The 16,030-nt window shown below is 36.0% G+C and overlaps 1 long non-coding RNA gene across 10 annotated transcripts; it reads left to right on the top strand.

Annotated features, from left to right (window-relative positions):
- The first annotated feature begins 253 nt into the window (after nt 1-253).
- LOC113711662 (uncharacterized) lies at nt 254-12,360 on the top strand. 10 transcript variants are annotated; one of them, XR_011822070.1, is made up of 6 exons: nt 254-565; nt 660-800; nt 3,679-3,752; nt 4,369-9,369; nt 9,877-10,185; nt 11,202-12,360. It is a non-coding gene; the product is annotated as an uncharacterized lncRNA (long non-coding RNA). The 10 variants fall into 10 exon arrangements; XR_011822066.1 differs by having other exon boundaries at nt 256-565; nt 4,369-10,185; nt 11,202-11,275; nt 12,012-12,360; XR_003453119.2 differs by having other exon boundaries at nt 256-565; nt 4,369-10,185; nt 11,202-11,275; nt 12,008-12,360.
- Nucleotides 12,361-16,030: the final 3,670 nt, after the last annotated feature.

Here is a 16,030-nt window from a genome sequence, read left to right as displayed (position 1 = left end):
TATTTTGGGATTTCTAGAATTTTGGTATGATCTCCTCTCTATCTCTGGTCTTTTTATAGTTAAACATATTTTCAAGATTGGCCAGAGAAGTAGTTTGGGATCCAAGAAGACAAACGAAAGTGTAGGGATTAAAACTTTGGTGTGACTTTAAAAATACTTGTAAAACTTAAGGGACCTGTGTGAAATTACTTATGACTCTGCCATGAAAATTATCTGTGTTGCCGATCGAGCTTAACAGGCCATTACGGCATTGCCTTTGAATTATCCATTAGATTAGACCAAATTGGTTGACCCGGAATGAGGCAGTTAAGGTTGTGGTGGTTATACGCGCACGAGTCTTATTCCACGCCTTTAACTGCAGAAGATGAGGGCTCCAGGAACTCCAGCCAGCTCGAGTTCTCAAATTAAAATGCCCTAAAACTCCTGCCATTCCGGAATTCGCACGGTCGAATAAATGCATTTGGTTGGATACATAGAGTCATTCTTCTTCTTCTGGATACATTCTCTTCTTCTTCTTCTTCTTCTTCTTCTGGAGCCGTAGAGCCGTAGAGTCATTCCAAAATAGGTGATTCTTCTTCTTTTGGATACATTCTCACCCCTGGGTCCTGCTTTTAGAGTCATTCTGATTGACGCTAATCAATTGAATTCTCGTGTGATAGGGCATCATGGATTTGAAACGACTCGATAATAGATTGATATGCGGAGACGTGGGATTTTGCAAAACTGAAGTTGGTCTTCATGTCATATTCTGTGTGGTCTAGCATCCAGAGGTCAAGGTTGGATTTCAAATTAGGTTTCAGGTACTTTTGGGTATTCCAAAGTTTTTTTTTTTATCCGGTTATCTGGCTAGTGAAGATATCACTCTTGCTTGGATGAAGAACGACGATTTTACTGCTCATTTTCATTCAGTTTTGTTCTTGAATTAAAGTTTGAAACTAAGAGCAGGAATTTTCACCTTATGCTATGCTGGAATACCTTCTGAGGCCAACTGTAGGTTTGTGTGCTGAAGACTCGAGTGTCTAATATTAGCATTAAGTGTTTGATGATTTAATTGGTTTGGTATCAAAATTTTGAAGGAATTAATAGGGATGTCTAAATCCTATCTCTTTATATTGATTTCAATTTGTATTATCTAGTGATTTCTTCTTCTTTTTTCAAGCGATAGTTTGATACTGATTTTTCAACCTGCAAATTAAATGAAATCGATATGCAAAATCCTTGAATGTCGTAGACAACAAGTGCTATGTAATTGTTTAATTTTGATGAACAGAAACTACATAACATTTGATCAGTAAGATCACAATCACTCCTAAACAAAGAATCTTCTCCAAAACCAATGCTGGCTCCAAATCCTGTCAGCAATCTCGTCTACCGGGATGCCTGTGGTCTCTGGTACAAAGTAGAAGATGATGACTCCTTTAGATAAAGCAATGATAGACATAAAAATAAAAACCCAAATGGCCAATCCACAAAACAATCGTAATGTGATCTGGCTCATCACCACAACCGTTGCTACATAAACACTACTCTCACAGGCTTTCCCTAAGGCCTTGCCCTCACCATGGTAGTCGTCATCAATCCAACCATGAGGGGCTGAGATGATGCCATAGCAGAGGACACTAACAGCTACCATAAACAAGAAAAGGATTGAATCAGGCTTACTTAAATGGTAATTAATATTCCCATCTAAGTAGAAAACAAGCCAGATGCAGAACTGTAACACAAAAGGAGAATTTATTAGTATAAATATAATTAGATAACAAAAAAGAAAGATGTGAAAATGGAATGTAGAAAATACAATAAGATACGAGCACCTGTGTAGTAGATATCATGATGCATGATAAGATCAGGGGAATCCTGCGTCCAACTCGATTCAGGAAGTAGGTAGACGCACCAAATGCAAGAATGATGAATATGCTGGCACAAAGAGGTCCTAGAAAGACCTGGTGCGATGTGTAACCTAGCGACTCTAGGAGCATTGAACCAAAGAAAATCAATGAACTCGTCCCAACAAGCTGCTGAAGAAGCTGTGCAACTGAACAAATGACCAACACAGGACGACTCTGATGGTGAGTGACATCCCTCAATTGTTCTGTATCCTGATGGCCATCCTTTGCCATTATAGCAAGCTCTATCTCGACTGCGTTATCAGATCTCCTTAGCCTACTAAGCTCTCTGGTGGCTCTCATCCAGCTTCCATGTTGGAAGAGCCACTTTGGAGTCTCCTTGGTATAGCATGATACCAGCAGTAGAGCAAAAGCTAGCGGGATCAGCATGCCATAAGATAGTCTCCAACCCCAATTGGGGAAATAAGAGGCAGTGTAATTGACCAACCATGCCAGTACACTACCTAATGACATCATGTACTGAAATAGCAGGTCAATCCAACCTTTGGAGACTGGTGGTGCAATCTCTAAGTAAACCATGGGTATAACCTACAAGTTATTCAGAAAGGTCACTTCACATCTTTCTTTTACAGATTAAAAATAAACAGAAGACCATCTGAGAAAAGTAGTTGAGGAAGTAAGGTACCTGGAGCATGACACCAACTCCTAATCCTAGGCATATCATGCTAGTAGCTGCAAGGCCAGTCGAAGGGAACCACGTGGATATGCAGGCTCCCACAATACAAAAGCCAGATCCAAGTACCAAAATTGGCTTGCGGCCCCAACCGCAAGCCAAGAATAGACCCAACCAGATCCCTGGCAATGCTGACAATGGAATTAATGCTAGGAAGAGCAGTAGCCAAGGGTTAGTGTAGATGCAATAGTCAGTTTCCACAGCTTTCTTCTTTGCTGTGAAAATGCGACTAGAAAACTGCCTTAAAAAGGCATCCATCTTAGGCAGACCACCTGAAAATGAGCAATAGATCACATTGTTAGTGTGCATCACGACAAATATTTTTCTACTAATATGCAACAATAAAGTGACTAGCATAAATAATGTGCATATGAGGTGGGCTAAAGTATTAATTTTCTAAACGTCTAGTGGATGCCCCAAGAATAAGACTTCACAAATCTTTTTGAAGTTTCCCGACTTGTTTTTAAGAATCAAATGGACAACAGAGGTTTCCCAAGATCAGTCAAAGGCGCATTCAAAATGTCAACAGAGATGAGTGAAAATTAAGAATTTTGACTTGAGCATGTAATAAGTAATCTATCAGCTCAATTTTCCTTTTTTTTTCCAGAAATAAAAACAAATGGATTCACTTTGCATACTTTAAATCTTTGGGAAAAATAAAGGGTTTATCTTCATTCATTTAGTCTTTATGTTCTTGTTGTACTGCATTGGATATTCATTTGTTGCTAATTCTGATGTTCTTGTTTTGGAAATAATCGCAACGATAATAATTGTAGTAAGAAATTCAATTGTCTTCTGGTTTGCTATACGAATTGACCTAGAGATGCCATGGTTTGGTCATTTGAATGGGTAAAGGAAGATTCCTTTATGAGGTCTCAGTAAGCCTTGCTTTTAAGTTTGCCCATTCTGAAAATTGGGCAAAAAAGGAAGTAGGACAGGCACAAAAAGCTAGGGCTGTTAAAAGAACTATGAATTCATAATAAGAATATCAGAGTTGAAAGCAAGGTGGAAAAAAGACATTGATTGTGGTCAAGGATTACTTTAGATATATCAACTACGTGCTTTGATACTTGAACCCACCAATCTTCCTTTTATCAGGTTATGATAAGAAGGCAATGAGCTGAGTTTCATGTGAATATTCCAGCCCTCGCAAGCTTGATGCTATGCCTATGGTAAGATTATTGTATTTAAGCTTTTTGAATTTTGTAACCTCTGAGCTTCAAATATTGTATAGTCCTCACTGATACTTGTCGATCTGAGATCAATTTTTATAGGATTGTCAGAAAACTGTAAAGTTGAAAATGAAATCTACTGTGTCAAAAGATGTTGATGCATCACAAAAGGAAGTGAACAACAGGAAACATGATCAAATGTATAAATTTCCAGTCTAAACTTACACAGACATGTCGGATATGCTCTGCATCTTTTGCTATTGTAGGGAATATGTTACCACTTTATGTTCAAGTATCTAAATTCAACATAATTGTTGAAGTCAAATTTGGCCAACTGATGAATAATTCTAACTTCACATAGTTCTTAAAGTGCATAAAGTTGTTAAAATGCACCATTGATTTGTTCATAAACTTACTCTATTGGCCTACACCCTTCTTTGTCAATATGTATGCTCATGTGCTATGTAAACTTTCTAACCTAACAGTCAAATTTCCCATTTTTAACATAAAGAGACTAAAACGTCATTTGTTTGCACATGCTCTCTGTAGAAGCACATTTACTAATTTGGTCATTGAATTAGAAGTTTCAATACTGATGCAACTGCGTTTGATGTAGGGAATTTCTTGATTTTCAAGTGCATACCTACACCTAAAGTTTCTTTAACTGGCTTATGTTACAAGAAGATGTGTGCAGTTCGAAAAGTTCAGCCAACCAACTGCATAAAGCAGTGACAGCAATTAATGCTCAGTTCTTTTAAAGGTGGAAATACTGAGAACTATAGCCTCTCTGGCAGCTAGAAAATTGATACACAGAATTTTGATTAGCATTTTATTACATGTTTATAAGCTTTACTGACTATTTCCCATCATGTTACACTGGAAGAGCAAGCTTAGGAGATTCGATCTAGGAGAGAATAGTTGACCATTACTTTCACATTGATTGTATGTGGGACTTAACTATAGAACACAAGATTTGAGGCATCTATAGTAATCTAGAGAAGAAAGTTGAATTTGAATCAATTTGATACATGATTAATGCTGTTGGCTTGAATAGTGGTCTGCTAAAGTTACCATACTTTTGTTGCATACAGCTTTGTGGATACACAAATTATATTTACTAATGGAGGTCTTGATGCTAGGAAAAACTTGGAACCAAGTTTGTACTAATGTGGTTTTTAAGCCTTTTTATTCTTGTACAAGTAATCTATCTGCTCTTCCAATAGCAAATTGTTTAACAGTAACATTTGAGCAATGGAATCCCTCTAACATTTGGTTTTACACTTGTGAGCTCTTCTTTGTTCTTCCATTTCCTCCTTAACTTGTCTTCTGTTATTGTAGATTTCTTTTCTTATAACCTATTTGGGGCAAAGTCAGCAATCTGAAAGCAACTCAAGCTTTCTCACTTTATCTTTGAGCTTCAGTATATCTTAAATGGAACTACTTTAGTACATCACGACCAGAGAAATCTACCTTGAAATTTTTCATCACATGCGGATCCAGAAAAAATTCTTTTGATTGCTATACCACCCTTGTAAAACAATAGATAGGAAAGTCATCATCACAAACTAAGGCTGATTTTTGTACATTAAGTCTATTTAGGGGATGGCAGCTGAGGCTTAATTGTGGGACGGAGGGGAGATTTGGTGGAGGAATGGTTTGTACTTCGCTATTGGGGCATGATAGGAGAGGAGGAGGTCAAATATTTGCAGTAACAAGTTGGTTGAGGAAACTCTAAATAGGGAGATGGACAGAGCTGCTGGATAAGTATGCTTCTTTTAAGTGGAAAAAATTTCATATTGCACGCATTAATTCTTGATGCATGAAAACCTAAAATTTTAGTTCTAGTTAACCAAGTTATTATAGTGAATTTGCATCTTATCTATTGTCAGGACATGTTAACTCGCATTTTTATTCCTATTGCATGTTTTGGACACTGGATTTTTCTGTTTTTGCTTGGATTAATGAATTAAATATTAAAGTATATCTGTTGCAGCTGGTCAGAGGAAGCAAAATGAGTCAATTTCCAGGTTCAGAGTTTGAGAAATTTCATTTTCTGTGACATTTCATTGAATTATAATTTAAAAGTTCTCTTGAACTTAATAAAATTTTGGAGGGTCGGGAGATTTCGCTTATGGGTAAATTTAGTAGTTGACCAAGAGAACCCGTTCTGTCTCCTTTCGATTGGGAATAACTTGGTTTTCATATTAGGACCTTGTAACTCACAAAAATCTGTCCTACTGATAAATCTTGAAGGCTGGTATTATTAGAAACTCTGGTACAAACATAAATTCTTTTTATCCTTTGATTTTTGGCAAAGACAGACATAGGTAACTTGCATAAAGTAAATTTTATGATTTTACAGTTAATTAGTCCATAGAATATAAAAATTACTCTTTCCATTTAGTTGTAATGTTGTCACAAGAAGCGGGTTTTGTCCTTCACACTGAACTCTCTCTCTCTCTCCCCCTCTTAGTCTCTGTCCATCTCTCTCTCTCTCTCTCTCTCACACACACACACACACTTTATCTATCTCTCTGTCTCTCTGTCTCTCTGGTGTAGGCTAAAATAGAGTTGATTGAAGTGTGAAATGACAGATAAACATGGGTTTTACTTAGTTCTTGACAAGGATGTCTTGAAGATGATTCAAAACAGTTAATGCTATATATCTTAATAGTTCTTTAGTTTCTAAATGCCTGTACAAATTTGCATGCATAATTTTATGACTTGGACATTCTTTGTGCTTTGCTTTGAATCCTTGACCAATAAGACAGGAACAAATTTTTATCTTCATAATGTGTGAGGACAGTTTAATCTTCATCTTGAATCCTAATGCGTTCATGAGATGTTTTGTTGGAACTTGTATTATTTGGGACTACAGTAGGAGATTAACTTGATAAAATAATAGGAAGGTGGAAAAACGATTCAATTCCTACAAAAAGCAGAGTGGAACTGGGAAAGTGAAATAGTAGTATGATGCTAGAAACACTTGAGATTGGTAGTAAACACTTTCTTCTGGCTTCAAAGTTTGTTCTTCATGTCAAAGGTGCTTTTGGCCCTCTAGCCTCGGCAAGAACAAGGGACAGGATATTAACAGCAGTAACATGTCCATTTCTGGATCTGAAGTAAATCCCTTCGTCGAAAATCGAGTGAGGAGTCTGACTGTGCCTCTAAAACTCCAGTTAGTTTTAAAGTAATAAAGGTATCAAAGGGGGAATTTACAGATAAGGCAGATTGTGGGAAGGGGCTCTAGATCTTGGTTAGGGATGGGCTTGGGGACGGAGAGGAGAGGTGTATGGTTGTAATCAGCTGGTCTTTTGGCGACTCTTTAGATTCTCAAAATGGAAGGGTGTTCAATGTAATGGATAAGTAATTGACTGGGGACTGAATAAATTGAATGCTTTATTCTTTAGAACAATTCATCCAATCATTTAATCTTCTTAGTTTGTCGATACCAACTACCATAATTGACAACAATAAGAATTAGTGCCAATATGTGTCTAATGTATTTAAGACATTTAATTGCATTTTAGCTGATACGTTACTGAAGATCAATACTTGTTGGAAAGGTGGTGTTGCTTAAGTTGATAGCTGTAACTTGATGCGACTTGCCACAAAGACATGGTACTTGATTTGGTTTAGTTTATATTGCCTAGATGATATCTTGTTGTCAAGTGCATCATGCAGGAAAGTAGTAAAGTATGTATGGCATCACTGTCTTTTCTAAGTCGTAATGAAGATCTAAAAATTCAAAAAATTCAGGCCTGAACTAGTTTAGATTGATAAAGTGAAATGTCTTTGTGCAGTAATTTGTAGGCTGAGATTTTATTAGCATTGAGTCAAATTTGGCAAGACCTACAACAGTGAAATGTCTTTGTGCAGTAATTTGTAGGCTGAGATTTTATTAGCATTGAGTCAAATTTGGCAAGACCTACAACATTTTTAATCACTATTGAAAGGCCAGTGTGCTAATTGAAAAACAAAGAGAACTGCAATAAAGTTGAATGAAATTACTGAACTTTCAAAGGCTGAATACTAACAAACCTGTGAAGCTCAGTGCATAACCAATCATCAGTCCACCGATAATGGTCAGAAGTAGGCATTCAGCTGTTGGTGCTACATTCTGTTCATCTCCATGGTCATCTTCCTGAGACTTCATTATACAAATAATTAGCCAATACAGATTGATTTTGGTCTTGGTAAATTCAAACTGATTGGAAAAGTGAAAGTTCGTATGCAAGATTTAGTTTTTGTACCTGTCTGCTAGGGGGGCTGGAAGAAAGGACCTGAGAGGTATCACTCTGAGCCCGCCCTATTTCACCTTCCTGGTTTGTAAAATATGATACTAGTTAAGCATTTTGACTGGAGTGAGACGGATTAATTGTATTTGGTCGCCCCATTTATATCATTTTACACGTTACATTCCAATTTTAGTAGACATATTAAATCCAAATATGAGATAGAAATAACCATCTCCAATATAATAAAATACAATTGCAAATGCAAGGACAAAAAAAAAATTACAATCCAACATTTGATGGCTTCTTTGGATTAATGGAGAAAAAATTTCCAAAAATGCTAAATTCTAAATCAACTAAAGGGTGTCTTTGGGTCCATGGGATTGGAATTGGAGGCCCTAATTCGAAATCTCCTGTTTGGGTATTGAATTCTTTAGCTGAAAATTGGTGCTTTTATCTTAACTCTCTTCAAGACTTAAACTTTGGGATGATTAGATAGCTTTAGTAATAAATTATGTGCTGAATCTCTATTGAAACTGTAACTTCACAATTTGGGATTGGATGGGCAAACTGGAGTTTAGGCTCAGGGATTTTTTTTTCCAATTATTTTTTGGATTTATCTATGCATTTATGTCTTAATTATTTTTCTGTTAGAATTTGCTATTGGCCATGGCATGGTCTTGTGGACGTGTCATAGGAATTATGCCCTTCTTGGACAGTGTTTAGTAAAGTTTATCCTAAAAGGATTACCTATTATTTGTGAGTCGATCGGGAACCAAGTTGCAACCATTGTGTGACTAGAAGCGGACTCTTTTTTTCTGAAAATGTTTAGCTTTCTAATAGGTAAAATAAGTTGAAACTTTCTGGAGATAGTTATCAGTTAGGTTATTTGGTTGTGCGGACATGAATCTCTAACATTTTGCCAAATGCAGACCATTTCTAAGGCTCTGGCCAGAGCAACCAAGCATTTGACAAGATAACTGCTTAGATAAAGCTGTCAATTTTTGAGGAAAAGATCAAACTTTTCTTACTTCACCTCATTTAATTTGGTTATCATTATTGTAACTTGTGCACGTTCAATTGTTTTCAATACTCGTCTTTACCATATTGTTTGCTCCATACTGCTCCTCTTTATTCAATAAAGGGGATTTAATAGGAAACTTTAATGTAGTAGTTTATGAGGTATTCTATGCATGTTGCTATGCCTTAAAATTTTTATCTGTCAATAAGTCATGGTTATGCCACGGTTGGCTGGATGTGTCTAGTCACGATGAGCTCTACCTTAATGTTGAAATTGTGGTTGTGCAGATTTTGTCATCACATGTTTCCCTTCAACTGATGAGTGGTTAGAACTGAGTAATCTTAACTGGGAACAATAGCAGGTCCACAGTTCATGCTCTTTACAGCTTTTTCTTAGTCTGCAGCTACAGGTGTATGGTCTGGAGTCTCTAGGTTGTCACTCAGGTGTTAGATCTTGAGATCTGGATTTCAAATATTATTGTATTCAGGAGTTTGCTCCTATGTAAAATCTGAAGACTGTATAGTTGTAGCAGTAGGATTTTTCACATAAAAGTTGAAGCCAACCGCCTGTTGGTATTTTTAGACGTGATTGGTCGGTGTGATTTAGTTTCAAGGTTATAGGGAGCATTGTGTATCTGATGGTTTTTCTTTCTTTTTTATGTTTCTTTTGGCAAGGTATCTGGGGCAGAGTGAGGTATAAAAGTGGATGAAAATCTATATTTAACCCAAAAGATGAAAGTATATGCTTCTAAATCTTACCTTTCTGTGACCAGATTATCTCAACCTTGTATAGTCTAACAGACTGAAAAGACATGATGTCAAATCGAATTTGGTGAGCTGTAAATCTGATGAATCATGTGAATTTGCAGGACCTCGAAATCCCAGGGGTTACAGTGTTAACTAGAGGGGATAAACTTGTAGAGAAGTGTTAGTTGACTGAGCTCAAGAATATGCCATTTTTGGTTGGAATTGCAGAGCATTGAGAAAGATGAAAATTTTGAGCAGTGGATAGAGAGAATCAAGAAAAACTAACAAAAAATGTGATTAGAACGTTGAGCAATTTCAGTTTGTTCACTTTACGTTTTCATTGTCAGGGAGATCCTTGAAAATGATGGCAGTATAATTGCCGGAAAGTAGCCACCCATGACATGGATGATGGTTCGCTGTTATTGAAGCAGGTATTTTTCATGCTCTTACTTTCTCTATCCTAATATGCCAATATTACTCATTGGATATGCCAACAAGGCATACATGTGTAATTAATGGGTCATGACTCAACGTGAACATGAAACATTGCTATGGCCATGGCATGGTCTTGTGGACATGTGTAATTAATGGGTCATTTCAGTTGAATGGACATGAATCTCTAACATTTTGCCAAATGCAGACCTTTTTTAAAGCTCTGGCCAGAGCACCCGAGCACTTGACAAGATAACTGCTTAGATAAAGCTGTCAAGTTTTGGAGGAAAAGATCACATTTTTCTTACTTTACCTCATTTAATTTGGTTATCATTCTTGTTAACTTGTGCTCATTCAGTTCTCTCCAATACTCCTCTTTACGATACTGTTTCCTCCTTATTTGATAAAAAGGATTTAAAAGGAAACTCTAGGTTGTCACTCAGGTGTTGGATCTTAAGATCTGAATTTCAAGTACTATTTATATTCAGAGGAGTTTGCTCCTATGTAAAATCTGAAGACTGTAAAGTTGCAGCAGTAGGATTTTTCACTTAAAAGTTGAAGCCAACAGCCTGTTGGTATTTTTGAGGCAGGGTTAATTCCACTTTGCACCCTTTAACTATACCCAAATTTTCACTTTGGTCCCTAAACTTCAAAATGGGACACTTTAGTCCCTAAATTATAAAATTTGTTGTACTTAAGTCCCTAAAATATAGAACTTGTCCATTTTAGTCCCTAAAATATAAAATTTGTCCCAATTTAGTACCTTAAGTACACCCACTTGGCATAAAATCTGTCTCACTTCCTTAATGATGTTACTTAAGTGGGACAAATTTTATGGTTTAGGAACTAAAGTGTCCCATTTTTAAGTTTAAGGACTAAAGTGGAAATTTAGGTATAGTTAAAGGTTGTAAAGGGGAAATAACCCTTTTGAAGCATGGTTGATTGGTGTGATTCAGTTACAAGGTTGTAGGGAGCATTGTGGACCTAATATGTATTTCCTCGTCTTGAATTACAGGCTGCTTTTACTTCTCTCCCAAAGGACAGAGGCCTCTAATGCTCAATCTTTGTATGACGTTTATTTGTCAAGAGGTGAAGATGATTATAGTAGGGCTATATAATCTGTAATGTGATTTTCCCCTTCTTTTTCTTACCCCAGGATCTGCCTCCCCTTCTTTTATTTTTGGCATCATTTTGGGAATTGTGATTAATTGCAAGGTGTTCCTTTTACTGTTATCTCTAAACAATGCCTGCAAATGATGAGTAGCTCTCTTACAAGGTTAGTCAGCTTAGATTGTTCCTTAGATACTTTGAAGTTCTTCACATGGTACTATATGAAAAGCTTTGGCATGAAATCTGGTTTCTTGAGTTTTATGTGAAGACATGATTTGCTACAATTGCATGTTTTCCTTCAGAGGGTTGATGTTTAGCCACTCGTGGATGTGTTCAGTTTGATTTATCTTATATCGAATAATGATTAAGGCTATTGATATTGTTTTGTGCATAATGTTCATTCAAAAGCTCTTCATCCCAAAGCCTACGTGCCTCCATTTGGATCTTTTTGACATTTTATTTGGTTCTCTTGCTGTTTTGCCAGCAGGATAGCTTGATATCTACTTAAATATTGTTTGGAAGTTGTCCATCCACCAAAGCTCTTTGCATGCAGGTGGCCTAAGATTGTTTTAGGATCATATTGGTTTGCATCTTGGTTTACAATCTCGCATTGACAAAATCTGATATGAATTGTAACATTCATGTCTTCATGTCTATGTTTGATGTCTGATGTCCAAAACTCCTATTCATGTCATTCTCCTATTGATTAAGGAAGTTGGCGATCTTTGATGGCGGTAACAATGAATTGTAGAGGAGGATTAATAAGGGACCCTTCAGTGGATTTTGAAGAATTTATTCAAAGAGTTGATGCCTGCACCAAGAAGTCAACAATGAAATGAGGCTACAAAGACAGGAGTTTCCAACTAATTGTTCCCTAGATATGATTAGTTGGGGTCCAGATATTACTAGTTGAGGATAGAGCCCTGATAATATTCATCACCAATCCCAAAATTGTCATATAATGCTTACAGACAGGATGTGGTTTAGAGTGAATGCACCTTGTTTTTATGTTCGTACATTGCTGTACTTTTATTCTGTACATTTCGACCGTGGAGTTCTTCCAAGATTGGAATCTATTATCTGATGCTTCTTAGACTAATAGAATACTTTTGTGTGTGTGTGTGTGTCAAAAGGTCATCATTGTATATATATTGAGTAATGATAATTACAAGGGATAATTTCAGAAATCTCCCTTGAGGTTTTTAACAATTTCACTTAGTTTCCTTGAGGTTTTAAAAATTTACGCATACCTCCCTTGAATTTATCATTTTGATAACGAAAACTATTCAATGGTCAAAATTTTGAATGAATAACTCAAATTGCCCTCATGAAATTGTGAAGTTTATTTTACCCTGTTATAAACTTCGATAAAAAAAATATGGAATATGCACAAAATTTTAAATCCACTTTTAATCCTTATTTCTACTATTTTAAATCTTTCATATACCTACATCTCAAATTAGTACCACTATCATCAGGGCCACTGCTACCATCAGTTCTTAAATTCTAAAATCTCAATTTAAGTTACAAAAGGAAAAAAAAATAGTACTGTTAAACTTAAAAAATTGCACTAATTATATTAATATGACATCCCATCCCTCAAATATTGAAGTACCAATACATGCTCCGTATTTAAATCTTTAACTTACATCTTCTTCTATTCATCTTTAGATCTTTCAAGTCAAGCTAAAATTAATTTGTAATATGTTAGAATTATGTTTATGGCATAATTAGTTATTCTATAAGTGAACCTTGTTTTTGTTTCCATTAAATATTTAATTATGTCATGCATTCCTATGCACAAGATTAGGAGTGTATTATTTAATTGCATGAAAAATAATAATATATTAAGGTTATTATGGTCATTTTATAGGGTCAAGGGAGGTAAGTGTAATATTGAAAACCTCAAGATTACTAGATGAAGTTATCAGAAACCTAGAGGGAGGTTTCTGAAATTATCCCTAATTAGCAAATGCCAGGGAATCACTACTGCGTGCTTCAATCTGATAGAGACAGCCTAATCTCACAGAAAACGGTTGTTTGAATGCTAATGCAATTCTAATGCTCTATGAATTCTTCTTCCATCCAAACTGAAAGTTTAGAACTCCAAATGACTTCTTTGCCGATTAGGTACACTTGCCAAACAAAGGAATTCTAACATTTTGTATTTAAAATTCATAAAATTACAATTCTATAGAATTGTGAATCCAATTCTACGGAACCAAATGCAGCCTAATGTGAAAAGAAAGTCATGCCATGCATCTGATTTCGGTCGCAGGATACTGGTCGCGAATTAGGCAATACGCATGTTTTAGCAAATGTATATTGTAGTCTAACAAAACGCCAATACATATACATATATATATATATATATATATAAAGCATACTTTACCATAACATGCTTAATGATCAAATTAGATTAGCTAAATATACATTTTTGGTCATACGAGACTCAATCAATAATGAATCCCTGGTTGTTTTGGGCTTTGGGTCACAGCCGATTGCAAATGATATGTATATAGATTTTTTTTAAAAAAAAATTATTCTTCTTTTAATCCAAATTAGGACTTTTTCTTTCCTTCTGTCTCCCCATTACCCACCTTCCGTTTGAGCAAAATTTCAGAAAATTTTTTCTTCATCTCTGAAGTGATTTCCCTCTTGCAATGCTCACCCGCAAAACATAAAAATTAAAATTAGACTGAGTCCGCAAACTAAGTAAGATTAACGTAACATAACAGAATGTTGTCAGTCATATAATATTCTCGTACCTTGTTTTCCAGAGTCTGAGTCTCTGATGGAGCTAATGACGACGGTCCTGGTGCCTCGACCTCTCTCAGGCTCAGCTCAATCTCAGCCGGGCTGCTACTCGAAGAAGAAGTTGTCCCGGCAAATTCTTCTATTTCTTGCTGCTCCATGCTGAGAAGGAGGAGTTACGGTGGTGGTGGTTATGGCTTTGGTTGTGGTGGATAGAGGCTCTGGTCGTACCGTCCTAGGGGTGGAGGGAACCAAGCATAATTGCGGTTTTGTTTGGTCTGAGCTAAATGCTTCTTGCGCTGGGTCAGGTGGTGGTTGTTTTCCGAGTACTGTTTATAACAGCTTGATAGTTTACTTTAATCAATCATCCAGGGCTGCTAAATGGTGATTTTGTTGTTTTCCATCATGAAGCATTTTCAAAGCCCAAAGCAAGTATTTCAGATTGCTTTGTTCCAGAAAAGAAAAGAAGTAAAAGGAAAAAAAAAAAAAAAGGCTAGTGAGGGTCCTCGAAGGCATCTGTTTGTTTTAACTTCTTAGCTGAAATAGGAAGAAAGACTGGCCCGCTGAAACTTGAAGGAAGGAGTAGAGCTCTTAGCCGTTAGTTTTTTTTTTTTTTTTTTTTGTTGTCCTCCACAAACAAACAAGAGGGAGGTTGGAATCTTCTCTCTTGTGTTACAGGAAAGGGAAGAATGGTGATTTTGGGTTCTTCTCCTTTAATGGGATACTGCTGCAAATTCTTCTCCATTGCTGAAGATGGAAATCCCGTCTGATACGTTGTTGAGTAACAGCTGCAAATAACAGGGGCGGGAAATAGCAAATGTGGCTGACGTGGCGCAAACTATAACTCATGTGGACCCCCCTGAGCTTGGAATTCTAAATTGCTTCTGAGCACGCATACGGCGCCGTTTCATCTGAAAATTTTCTTGTTGATGCACAAAATTGGGTCATATTTTAGAAAGAAAAAAAAAACATAGAGAGAGAGAGAGACACACACACACACACAAACTAGCAAAGTCATTACTTTCACAAGCATAAGGAGCACCAGGGCTTCATAAAACACGGAATAAATAGAAAGAGAAAATTGCCCTTTTTGCTATAATCTGGATAAAATGACGAAGTTTTGGACAAAATTCAGAATGCCCCCCCTCCCCCCGGTGCTATTTTTTTCTTTTTTTTTCGACACGGGGGTGTCGAAAAAACTTGAATTAGAACTCGAATCTTATACGACCTCAAAATTTAAGCTTAAGTTCGATTCAATTTAATATTTGATTTGAGAGCTCGAAAATTCATTTAACTTTTAAATTATAATATTAAATTATCATTAATATATTTATATATATAATTATCTATAAAATAAAACAATTTGTGTACAATTTTACATAAAATATTAGTACATGTTTTAAATAAAAAAATTTTAAAAATATTCGAGTCTTAATGAGCTGAATCTGCATAAGCTCGAATTCGATTCGATACTTTAATTGAATCCTAATTCTTGTTGAACTCAAATTTGAGCTGGTTAAAAATCGAACTCGAATTAAACATTTAACAAATCGTGGTCAAACTATTCGTTAAATGTTGAGTTCATTTACAACCCTAGTAGGAATAAGATGTTAGTCAAGGAATATTTGCTTAAAGAGGTTCCCTTTTTTTCTCCCTTGTAAGGAAGGGTTATTCAACGTCTGAGGCCCTCTATTTAACGACCTTTTTTCTGCACTAAAGTGATAACGTGGAAGACAAAAATTTTTAGCTCATGGTTTTAGCCAAGTTTTGGCTTCGGTTATATTGGCATTTGCAACGAGATATCAAAATGACTTTTAGGTTGCGTTTTGTTCCATAAAATTGGAATTGCAATTTCAAGATATTGAAATTCATTCGTTTTGACAAATGTACAGAATGGTTGAGGAATTCATCTAGAATTCAAATTTTATGTTGGACAGAAGAAAAATTAATTGAAAATTAGAACTATTTTTATCTGAAATC

The sequence above is a fragment of the Coffea arabica genome, chromosome 10e, assembly GCF_036785885.1.
Source record: "Coffea arabica cultivar ET-39 chromosome 10e, Coffea Arabica ET-39 HiFi, whole genome shotgun sequence".
Lineage (NCBI taxonomy): Eukaryota > Viridiplantae > Streptophyta > Magnoliopsida > Gentianales > Rubiaceae > Coffea > Coffea arabica.
The sequence above is the reverse complement of the archived record's forward strand: the minus strand, read 5'-3'. Positions and strand labels throughout refer to the sequence as shown.